At 38.8% G+C, this 12,214-nt stretch overlaps 1 protein-coding gene across 2 annotated transcripts in view; it reads right to left on the reverse strand.

Annotated features, from left to right (window-relative positions):
- Positions 1 to 12,214, reverse strand: part of LOC147575596 (uncharacterized) — a 323,504-nt gene that overhangs the window by 8,043 nt on the left and 303,247 nt on the right. The gene's annotated exons all lie outside the window — the stretch shown is intronic.

A 12,214-nucleotide genomic window follows, 5' to 3' on the forward strand; every position in this document is an offset into this window, starting at 1 on the left:
TGATAGGTGTGTAGTGGTATGTCGTTATTGATTTCATTTGCATTTTCCTGGTGATGAATGAGGTGGACCACCTGTGTATATGCTTATTTGCCAATCATATATCTTCTTTGGTAAAGTGTTTGCCAATGTCCTATTTTTTAATAGAGTTGCTTGTTTTCTTATTATTGAGTTTTTAGAGTTTTTGTATGTTATCCAATATATGTTTACACTGGATAATACATATTATACTTTATTAGATATGTCTTATGCAAATATTTTTTTAAGTTTATTTATTTTGAGAGGGAAGGAGAGAGAGAGCAAGAGTGCACAAGAGAGGCAGAGAGAGAGAGGGAGAGGGAGAAGATCATAAGCAGACTCCACACTATCAGTGCAGAGCCCCATGCAGGGCTCAAACTCACGAAATGTGAGATCATGTCCCATCAAGGGCGGGATGCTTTACTGACTGAGCCACCCAGGTGCCCCGTCTTTTGCAAATATTTCCACACCAATTTGGTGTCTTGAATGTTTGATGTCTCACAGTGTCAGTCCTTCAATTTTGTTGTCCTTCAATATTGTGTTGGCCAAGGTCTGTTTTTAAATCATACTTTATAGGTCAATGCCTATCCAATTGAAGCCAGCCTGATTATAGCATCTTTACGCATAAAACAGAAAGGCTACTAATAAAAATATAGTGCCCTTAATATTTTAGGGAAATGACTTATGTTTTAAATAAGATTTAGTATTATATAAGTCTAACTGCATATTTAGTGGCTGAGAATTCTGGTCTATGTTCCTTTTCTAGATGACTACATGGCTTAAGACTAGGGGTTAAGAGCGTTTCTCTGTAGAAAGGGGAGGGAAGGTGACACCTGCTGACACCTCAAGGAACAGAGATTCATACAAAATGAATGGCTTGTTCAACATAACTCAGGTAACATAATGTCAGAGACAAAGCTCAAATGCTCTGCTGCCCTTCCTTATTCTTTACTATGCCATACAAAGCTCTGGACGTCTACAGAGTAGGCAGTTTAAAGTATGGTTAATCAGAAGGTTCAATTTTGTTTTAAGGACCTACACTCAAAGGGAAGAGCAGAACGCAATGCATGCTCTTCCCAGACTAGCAGACACAGTCAAGTCTTCGCTGGCATGTGTCAAGAACCTTGTGGCTTTGGATGGTAGCAGTGCCTAAGGGTTTTTGACATGCAGTTCCCCAGGACTGACCTCACCTACTTATATTCACTTCTCCAATCTTCCCTGATCCCCCAAGACTATCTATTCCCTCCACACACAGGTTTTGAAAATGGTTAAGTGGAGACAAGGTTTTAAGTGGAAACATTGCTTATGTGAATCCTATTTGTTTCCTTAAGGATAAGTGTTGGATGTGAGATTGCATAATGATTCAGAATCTAGCAAATGGGCTTAACTGAGCAGAGAAGGTATTTTTATCCCGAGAGAGGTAAAAATAAAGATAAAAATGCAAGCTGAACTCTGGGGAAAACTCTCTCCAGCTACATACCAATCTGTGATACTGAGTCACAAAAATGTAGAACGAAAAATGATTTTCCAGCCTGGCCCAATTAGTTCCTGGTAATGGTTGGTACCAGATGTGAAATACATATAATGTGCTAGTCACTGTGGTAATTTTTATATAATTCTCTCATATAGTCCTCACAAAAACCCTAAGAAATTAGAATTATCATTTTATTTGTCTTATTACCCCTTCCCAGTTTCCTGCTAATTATCACTTCCCTTTGGCTGCTGATACAGATTTCTTCCCTGAATGCCCAGTTCCTCCGTAATGCCTGGCGCATGGTAGGCACTCCAAAAATATTTAACAAGTAGATCAATAGATGGCTAACCTTTGAACTTGGTGATATCAATGTATGTAGTGAATTATTAAAGGAGATAGTCAAATATTTGGTTTGGTGGACCAAAAATGCAGAATCTCCTCCTGGTTCAAAATTTGCCAAGGGCCTCAAAATACAGGGCTGCCCCAAACATTATATCTTTCTAGAATATCAACCTCTCGTGGTTGAGACAGTCAAAGATACAATTTAGGCTCCACGGAAGGTCCAGTCCTAATAGATTCTGATATGGATGGAAGGTAGGTGCTCTATACTGCTTAAAAATAATTCACTAAATGCCTCCTCTATGCTCTGCCTGTGTTAGGTACTGTAAGAAGTATTAAAGAAGAAATGGCATGAAACTGGCATTTAAAAAGTTTACAGGGGCACCTGGGTGGCTCAGTCTGTTAAACATCCAACTCTTGATTTAGGCTCAGTTTGTGATCTTGCGGTTCATGAGTTGGATCCCTGCATCAGGCTCTGTGCTGATAGTACGGAGCCTGCTTGGGATTCTCTTTCTCCTTCTCTCTGCTCCTCCTCTGCTCATGCTCTCTGTCTCTCAAAATAAATAAATAAATAAACTTTAAAAATAAAGAGTTCACAAATAATTTGGAAGATCAGCTTTATACACTTAAAACTATGACATCAGTTCTAATGTAAGACAGTACAAAAGTGTGTCAAATATATTTTGTAATTAAGAAATGTTCCTGAAACATATCAAGACTATCAATCCAGATTTTACCCCATCATTCAAGCCCTTGAGGCTTATCTAGTTCATCAAGATGTTTTGAAATAATTTTATGTAATAAAAGATCTTTGCACTGTGATGTTCACCTTCCCCTCTAGATGAATGAAGAAAAAAATCATATGATTAAGTTTCAAAATTTAATAACATGACCTAGAGTGTTTCAAAATAAAGCTGAAGAGGTTACCACACATCAAAAAATAAACTATTGGACCAAGGGCAAAAGTTTAACTTTCTCTTGAAAACTTTTTGAAAAGAAATGACGGTTCATGAAGAATCCATGTGTAACTCATGGCTTTTTATGTTCCCTGGGGCACATAAATTCCTTTTTGGATGCTTAATTTAATAGTGTAAATTTCTGAAATTGACCTATCTGTGGCACCTTTGGCCAACCTTTAAAACTGTGTGAAAAACTGAGCTTTTGTGCTTTGGTTTGCTTCTGAAAGCAAGCTCTTTGGTTAGCCTCTGAAGTCAAGTATACCACAGAGATCTTTTTTGAATTCTCCTGAGCTTTTCTTTTCAAACTCGAAATGGCAAGTCACATCATATTTCATGAATGTTATGAACTAACATTTATTGAGATTCTAATGTACTTTACACATCATAACTAAGAGACTGCAAAAAAAAAAATGATATGATTGGTAACCTTTGAGAAGCTCACATTGCTGGACATTAGCCAAACAATTTACAATACAGGGCAGTAAGTGCTATGATAGAGGTATTGACAATGGGTCATGAGAGCCTAGAAGATAGAATGACTCAATGTCAGCAGAGCTATGTTAAATCTCAAAAATGTGTAGAAGCATATTATGATGACTTTCAACCCCAGTGGTTCTCTTTAGGAGTGTTTCACCATACCCGGTGAAATAGAAGTTCTGATTTTCAGGTATTCAACACCAATATATTACATGCATATTACCTATTCACTATGTACCAGGTACTGGGCCAGACTTAAGAGATAAAGAGTTTCAAGAAAAACAATGTCACTGCCCTCTTCAACCTAATAACATATGTGAGACAGTTAAATATACGTTATTTAACCAGAACTGTGATGATTGTTTTTTTAAAAAAAAAAAAAAAAAAAAAGGAGTGATAGAGTGAACCTGAATTAGTCTAGAGCATCAGTAAAGTCCTCTTATAAACTGGAGGAGATGATAATTGAGCTGGGTACTGAAGCCGAATGGAACCACCTTGGTGAAAGTCAGGTTGGTAAGGAAGAAAGTGAGTGGTAGTAGGAGAGCCTAGTGGAGAAAGATCATTCTAAAAAGAGACAGTAAACTTGAGGAAGAAGATAATGCAATTCCTCACTAACTCTTAGCATGGATTTGTCTCAATTGTCATTTACCCACTCACTTTCTCTCTGCTCTTCAAAATATTCTACCTCGAAGATGGGTACTGGTTTAGATAGATGGGCAAGGAAGGCACAGTGAAGTTATTTACCCATCAACCCTGCAGATGTTAAATAGAAACTATATTAAAGAAGTGGTACGGGTTCACATGATATGGAGTGAGAGACACATGTTGGTGTCCCACCCACAGATATTTTCCCAACAACATAGAGTTACCTCATCGAATCAATCCTAGATGCGGGGCATAGAAAGGCACCTTACAAACGATCAATTCTATTAATTGACTAATGAAAAAAAAATAGGGTAGCTTGGATAAACTGACTTACACAAGACCTATTCGGTCTCAAAGCAGAGCTCTAGCAGCCATATTACTTATGCTTTTGATTGTGTGCACCTACTGTACAATATAACTTGTTGAGATGATAGAAATGTTGCATAGCTGCACTGTTCAAGGTGGTGGCCACCAGCCACAACTGCTCATTATGGATTTAAAATGTGAGTCATGTGACTCAGGACCAATTTTTAACTTTTCTTAAAATTTTAATTGATTTAAATGTAAATAGCCAAACGTGGCTAGTGGCTATTCTATTGGATACTGCAGCCCTAGAACATTCACCTTATTTAAAATAATTTTAAAATAAGTGGGGGCATCTGGGTGGCTCAGTCAGTCAAGTGTCCCACTCTTGATTTCGGGTCAGGTCATGATCTCACGGTTTATGAGTTCAAGCCCCACGTCAGGCTCTGTGCTTATTGCACAGAGCCTGCTTGGGATCCTCTGTCTCCCTCTTTCTGGCCCTCTCCTGCTTGTGCTCTCTCTCAAAAATAAATAAACATTAAAAATTCAAAAAAAAATAGTAAAACAAATTAGGAGAGCTATTTCTATTTTAAAGTAAATAAAAAAACCATTCATTCAGAAGATGATTGTAAGACAAAGGAAACAGAAACCATGCAAAGGTTGCTATACATGTTCATATTATTTTTAGGCCATATCAACAGAGACCATAAGTATAGCCATTTACAGCAACTAATTTTAGCCACATCAACAGTGAATTTCAATCACAGTATATAATTGGCATATGACAGACAGGATATATATTTAAACTGTTGATTTTTTTAAACATATGTGAACTTCCATGAAACCATCACTGCAATCAAGATAAGAAAGTATGCATTACTTTAAAGTTTCCTCATGCCTCTTTGTATTCTCTCCCATCTGCCAGTGTTCATTTCTCCACCCCATCCCTGCAACACCTAGGTGGCCACTTCTCTGTTTTATGTCGCTATGGATTGGTTGGAATTTTCCAGAATCTTACATAAATGGACTCATACAGAAGGTCCTCTTTCTTGTCTGGTTTCTTTCACTCAGAATAATTATTTTGGGATTCACTCATGTTTCCACATGTCATGATAGTTTATTCTCTTTATTAATTTATAGTTTCCCACTGTATGGCCATATCACGATTTGTTTCTTTACCAGCTGAACATTTGGGCTATTCCTGGTTCGTGGCTAGGAAAACTCAAACTGCTGTGAACATTTGTGTACAGGTCTTTGCATAGATGTATCCGTTTCCTTTTGCATTGTATTGTATTGTATCAATCTTTGCTTTCCGTATTTTGAGACTTTTTAATTAACTCTGTGAATGTTTATAATTGCCATTTTCTCCTAATTAGTTGAGTCTTTTATTATTATGAAATAAGTATCTTTATAGTTGATAGTGACTACCTTTAACATGGTACATCGTGGAGCATTCTTTTACGTCTAACTTGTTTGTGTCATTATAGTTAAATTGGGTCTCTTGTAGGTGTCCCATAGTTTTGTGTATCTTGTTAGTCGGACTATCAGTGTCTTTTAATTGGGATGTCCAGACTATTTTTCTTCTTCTTCTTCTTCTTTTTCTTTTTAACGTTTATTTATTTTTGAGAGACAGAGAGAGACCGAATGCAAGCCGGGGAGGGGCAGAGAGAGAGGGAGACACAGAATCCGAAGCAGGCTCCAGGGTCCGAGCTGTCAGCACAGAGCCCAACACAGAACACGAACCCACAAGCTGTGAGTCATGACCTGAGCCAAAGTTGGACACTTAACTGACTGAGCCGCACGGGTGCCCCAGACTATTTCTATTTATGAGATTATTGATATGCTTGGGTATAACTTTACTATTTTGCTATCTATTTTCATTTGGCTTATATGCTTTTTATCCCCCTTTCCTCTTTTTCTGCCTTTGTTTGCAATAACTGAATGTTTGTTTAGGATTCTTTTTCATGTCTTTTGTGTCTTATTAGCGATCACTCTGTTACTTTAGTGGTTGTTCAGTTTATTTAAGATTGCTTACCTTAAAATAGTCTTCCTTCTAGTGATATTATAGTATATGACATAAAAATATTTCATGGGGTGCCTGGGTGGCTCAGTCGGTTGAGGGTCTGTCTGACTCCTGATTTTGGCTCAGGTTGTGATCTCATGGTTGATGGGATTGAGGCCCGCATCCGCTCTGTGCTGACAGTGCAGAGTCTGTTTGGGATTCTCTCTCCCCCTAACCCCTATACCTTCCCTGCTCATGCTCTTGTGCTCTCTCTCAAAATAAATACATAAACTTTTTTAAAAATGTTGCAGGGGCGCCTGGGTGGCGCAGTCGGTTAAGCGTCCGACTTCAGCCAGGTCACGATCTCGCGGTCCGTGAGTTCGAGCCCCGCGTCGGGCTCTGGGCTGATGGCTCAGAGCCTGGAGCCTGTTTCCGATTCTGTGTCTCCCTCTCTCTCTGCCCCTCCCCCGTTCATGCTCTGTCTCTCTCTCTCTCTCTGTCCCAAAAATAAATAAACGTTGAAAAAAAAAATTAAAAAAAAATGTTGCAATAGTATATTTTCATATCTTGTGGACTTTAAATTAGTTTTGTATATGCATGACTTACATATGCTTTCATTGTGGGGTTTTGGTTTTATCAAGTTTGGAAAATACATGACCATTATTTCTCTGAGTATTTGTTTCTTTTTGGCTCCTTAAGGCATTCTAATTATAGCTCACTTATTCCCCACTTCCTTTTTTCTCGTGGTTCTCTCTCTGTTTCATTGTTTCATTTTGGAAAGTTTCTCTTGCAATGACTTTAAACTCTCTTCTGCAATGTTGAATCTGCCATTAATATCATCTAGTATATTTTTCCTAGTAGATTTTGTAATTTTCATTTCTACAAATTCCTGGTAGATTGCGTCTGCAGATTGTGTCTGTATCTTTCCAGTCTGTTTAAAATGTTGCATATTTCATCCTGCCCCTTAAACATATGAGATACAATTGTAACTGTTTTAGTGTCCTGTTCTATTGCTTCCAGCATTTGTGTAATTTCTGGTCAGATTCCCTTGCCAGATCACATACCAGATATGGGAAACAAAGGCAGAAGGAAATGGCAATTAAAATTAAATTTCCTTATAACCTGCAGCCCATTGACCAATACTTGAGGCTGGCAGAGTAGAACATTTCTCCAGGAACTCCCTGCTGTTTTAATGTTAATGCTTTACTAGAGGGAAAAGCAACCTTAACTTGAAAATAGCTACCCCTGGAGTATCCTGTGAGTCTTCTTTAGCATATGAAAATCTGCTTGGAAACTTCCCTTGAGCTTTACCTCCCCCAACTCCATGGTATAACCAGCAGCTCCTCATGGTACCAGGGCAGCTCTTTCTGCCCACCGGTCCAGTCCCAGTTTTTTAATAAAATCACCCTTTTGCAACACAAACATCTTCAAGAATTCTTTCTTGATTGTTGGCTCCGGATCCTCCACCATCACCCCAAAACCGCATCACCAGGCAGTGTAGACTTTAACTTGGTGGGTGCTGAATATTTTTGTACTCCTATATTCCTGTAAGTATTACTGAGTTTTGTTCTGAGATACAGTTAAGTCACTTGGAAACATTTTGATCCTTGCAACTCTTGCTATAAAGTTTTGTTTGGTAGAACAAAAAATATATTTGGTCTAGAGTTCATTTTTATTTACTGCTGAGGCAAAGCCTTCTTTACCTGATGCCTGGTGAATTTTTTTTTAATGTTTCTATTTATTTTTGAGACAGAGAGAGACAGAGCATGAGCAGGGGAGGGGCAGAGAGAGAGGGAGACACAGAATCTGAAGCAGGCTCCAGGCTCTGAGCCTTCAGCACAGAGCCCGACGCAGGGCTCAAACTCACAGTGTGAGATTATGACCTGAGCTGAAGTCGGAGGCTCAACCGACTGAGCCACCCAGGCACCCTGCCTGGTGAATTATTATAAGGAATTTCACAGACTGTTAGGTTAATAACCATGTCCATCCCTGTATGGACTCTATGTGTTGTTCCCTCTCTAATCCTTTGGAGTAGTTTTTCCCAACTTTAGGAAGTTTCCTCACATTTGTGTGTTGATCAGCACCCAGCTGAACACTCAGGTGGCTCCCTGTGCAGAGCCCCAGAGTTGTCCCGCTGTATAGTTCTCTCCTCTCAGATAATTTAGACTGCAAACTTTAGCCACCGAGATTTCCGGGACTTCCAGCTCATTTCTTGTGCTCAAGAAGTTCACTCAGCTCCGAAAATCCCACTGTCCGTGCTGCAGCTTGGAAAGTCTCTCCTAGCAGGAGGCAGGGGACAGTCAGAGGACTCATGTCACTTGATTCTTATACTCTTAACATGCTCTTCGTTAAGTGAATGTTCAGCATCTTAAGAACCATTGTTTCATATACTTTCTATATATTTTAAGTTGCCTCAGGTGGAAAGGGAAACCTAGTTGCTATCACTGTATCATAGCTAGAGGGGAAAGCCTGCAGGCCACACCATTTTTGACATGACTTCTTGATAACCCTCACACCACTTGGTTTACAAATAAAATCAACAGAATATTCATTTGGGTTGCTAGTAAGCTGTTGTGGTTGCCATTGATTTGGTGAAGTCCTTCTTGGGAGTCTACCAGACAATGAGGCTGGTGTCTGTTGATATAAAGCTTTCTTTTTTTTCCTCCCTTCCTCCCTTTCTCCTTTCCCTCCCCTGTCTTCCTTCCTTCCTCCCTTCTTCCTTCCTTCCTTCCTTCCTTCTTCCTCCTTCCTTCTTCTTTTGAAAAAACTGTAACATAAGGTCAATGGCAAAAACAAAATTAAATGAATGGCTAATGTATTACCCAAATTAAAAAAAAAAAAATACCTTTAATGTTGTAGGAAAATGAAAAAAAATTGGCCAGACAAGTGAACATCTTAGAGATGAAGGAGAAGAAATATGATATGGAGAGTTTAGACTGTAAAAGGCCTAGGGAAGTGGGAAAGACAGACATATGCCATAGTGTGAATGATAGACTTCGGTATTGCTGGGTACACATAACTTGGAACTTGATCTAAATTATTAAACAATCCATAGTCCAGTGAAGTACTTTGCAAGTGAATTTACCCCCCTGCCTTTCACATTTCCCAAGTCACAATTCCCTATAGTATATAGATGGAATCCAAAAAAAGGGTTTATTGTTTCTGATAAGTGTTGGGAACTCTTTTCAAACTTAGAATATCTCTAAATAATGACTCCCCTGTTCTTTATGACAACAGTGCCTTGAAAGGTAAGAAAGGGATAAGTTGCTCACGCTCGGCCTTTGATCTTATGAAGTCTAAAGAAGTTGCTAGTCCTTGCTCCTTTTGCCACTTGCAAAATATTACTTCCAGGCCTTCCCTGTTCTACCATTGTTCCCACCCTTGATCAATATTGCACATTTTGTGGTTGTCAGCATGTGCATTCACATACAGTGGGAGGAGATGTGTGGAAATGATGTGAGGCTCAGCGTCTCTCATCTTGACTTGGCTGAACAGCTACCCTGGGCAAGCTGAGGATCACTGCCCTCAAGGTGGTTTACTGGGCTCCCTGGAGTATTGTTACTGTATCCCCAATAGGTGTGAGTTCTCTGATCGGCTGGGGGGAAAATGGAAATCATGGCAGTTTATTGTATTCCATTCATCATGTCACGCTTGTTAGCATGCTGTTTTATAGCCACGTTGCTCCACAGTAGAACCATTTTAGTGTGCAAACTCTACGTTTTTACTTTAATTTGCAACAGATATGATATAAAGATAAACGAGTTTATGTTTCTCATTCACCAGCAGGAATTGTCTCCAGTAGTTTACAGGTGATCAATCAAGATGGGACAGGAATCCTCCTGATGAATATTAAACATCATATTTACAAAGAGGGAAATGAACTAATGAGCAAACACCACTAACAAATGTTCGATTTCATTCACCTTTCTAACTTTCGTAGTGACAAGGCTGAATCACCATGGACAAATCCTGATGCTTCACGAAACAATCATTGCTTGCTTTCTGGAACAGCCAATGAGAATGGGGGCACAACGCTTTTCAAAAGGTGCCTTTCGTATCATATGCTTAGTGGTCAACGCTCAGTGGAAACCCTTCCATCCTCTTCTTAATGGGCTGCATATTTTTGTGAATTTCAAGCAAACTGATACTGACAGATCAATCCTTTTCCCTCATTAAAAAAAAGAGACAGCTTAGACATCTGCTATTCACCTTTCCAATTGCTTTCAAAACCATTACCTCCGTCAAAAAAGTATTTTTTGAGTACCTGAAATGTGCACACTGGGTGGTATAAACTAAAAGCGAAATAGTACCCATTGTGCCTCTCATCTTAAGCAATATGTAAGTTAGGAATAGTTACACACTTTTGGCAATGAGTAAGAATGATAGCAATTTATTGAATATGTATTATTGCATTAGTCTATAATAATAGACACTACATGAGATATTTTAAATTTATCCTTAATCCTCATCGCAAGTTTTAAAGTGTGTATAGCAGCCCTCACCTTACAAATGAAGAAATTAATTAGCAGTGGTTAGGTAGCTTGCCCAGTCACACAGTCATTGAATTGAAGAGTTAAAATGCAAATTCCCATCTGTCTATTGTTCAAGTATAAATTCCACCTCACCACAGCAGCTCTTTGCATTAGTTTCCTAGAGTTGCTGTAGCAAGGTACCAGACTTGGCAGCTTAAAAAAACGGAAATTTATTTTCTCATGTATGTGGGAGGCTAGAAGTCTGAAAACAAGGTTACAGCAGGGTTGGTTCCCACTGGAGGGGCTGAGAGAGAATCTTTTTCCCTGCTTCTTTCCTTGCTTCTGATGGTTGCAGGTAATCTGTGGTGTCTCTTGTCTTCTGGATGTCTAACTCCAATCTCTGCCTCTGTCTTCATACAGCATTCTCTTTCATATGTGTCTGTATCTCTCCTCCTTTTATAAAGAAACCAGTTGCATTGGAGTAGGGTCTATCCTAATCCAGTCTGACCTCAGCTGAACTTGATTACAGTTGCAAAGACCCTATTTCCAAGCATAGTCACATTCATAGGTACTGGGGGTTAGGTTTACAACTTATCTGTTTGGGAAACAAAATTCAACCCATAGCATTTTTCAAATATGCTTTATGCTGCATCCTTCAAATTTATGGTTAAATTGAAAAAAAATGTCAGAACTCTTTGAAACCCCAAATCTCGCATGTAATCAGTGCTCAATAAATTCATGATGACTATCATTGCTTCCATTAACGCAACAGATTCACGCAATAGAGTCTGAAATTAGTCCTAACATATCTCCCAAATCTATGACTGTGAGGGAGATCAAAGGGCTTTCCATTGAGGAAAAAATTTAGCTTATATGCCTATGATTCAGTTCCATCACATTGCATTAATTATTCAAAAATAAATGAACAATTTCAGACTACACTCTGACTGCATAAAACTCATGCAAGTCATAGGTACCTAAAGAAATAGGTACACATAGGGGCGCCTGGGTGGTGTAGTCGGTTAAGCGTCCGACTTCAGCCAGGTCATGATCTCACGGTCGGTGAGTTCGAGCCCCGCGTCAGGCTCTGGGCTGATGGCTCGGAGCCTGGAGCCTGTTTCCAATTCTGTGTCTCCCTCTCTCTCTGCCCCTCCCCCATTCATGCTCTGTCTCTGTCTGTCCCATAAATAAATAAAAACGTTGAAAAAAAAATTTTTTAAAAAAGAAATAGGTACACATATAATTGTGTTATCACAAGACTGACAAATACTATAAAGAAGAAATGCATTGCACTGGTTAGCAATGGATAAAGGTACTAGTGCACAAACTTTCATGTAATTGAAGAATGAACTCTGGGAGAAAAAAAAAGAATAAAAAAAAAGAGAATAACTTAAATACATACAAGGATTTGAAAATAGTCTCTATAGAATACCTCAGAAAGGTCTATTGTTGCAATTAAATATACTTCATGAAATGTATCTCCTGACATATTTTTGATGATTTGTAACAAACTGAACCATTATAACTT

The sequence above is a fragment of the Puma concolor genome, chromosome D3 (assembly GCF_028749965.1).
Source record: "Puma concolor isolate L17-30 chromosome D3, mPumCon1.1.hap2, whole genome shotgun sequence".
NCBI lineage: Eukaryota > Metazoa > Chordata > Mammalia > Carnivora > Felidae > Puma > Puma concolor.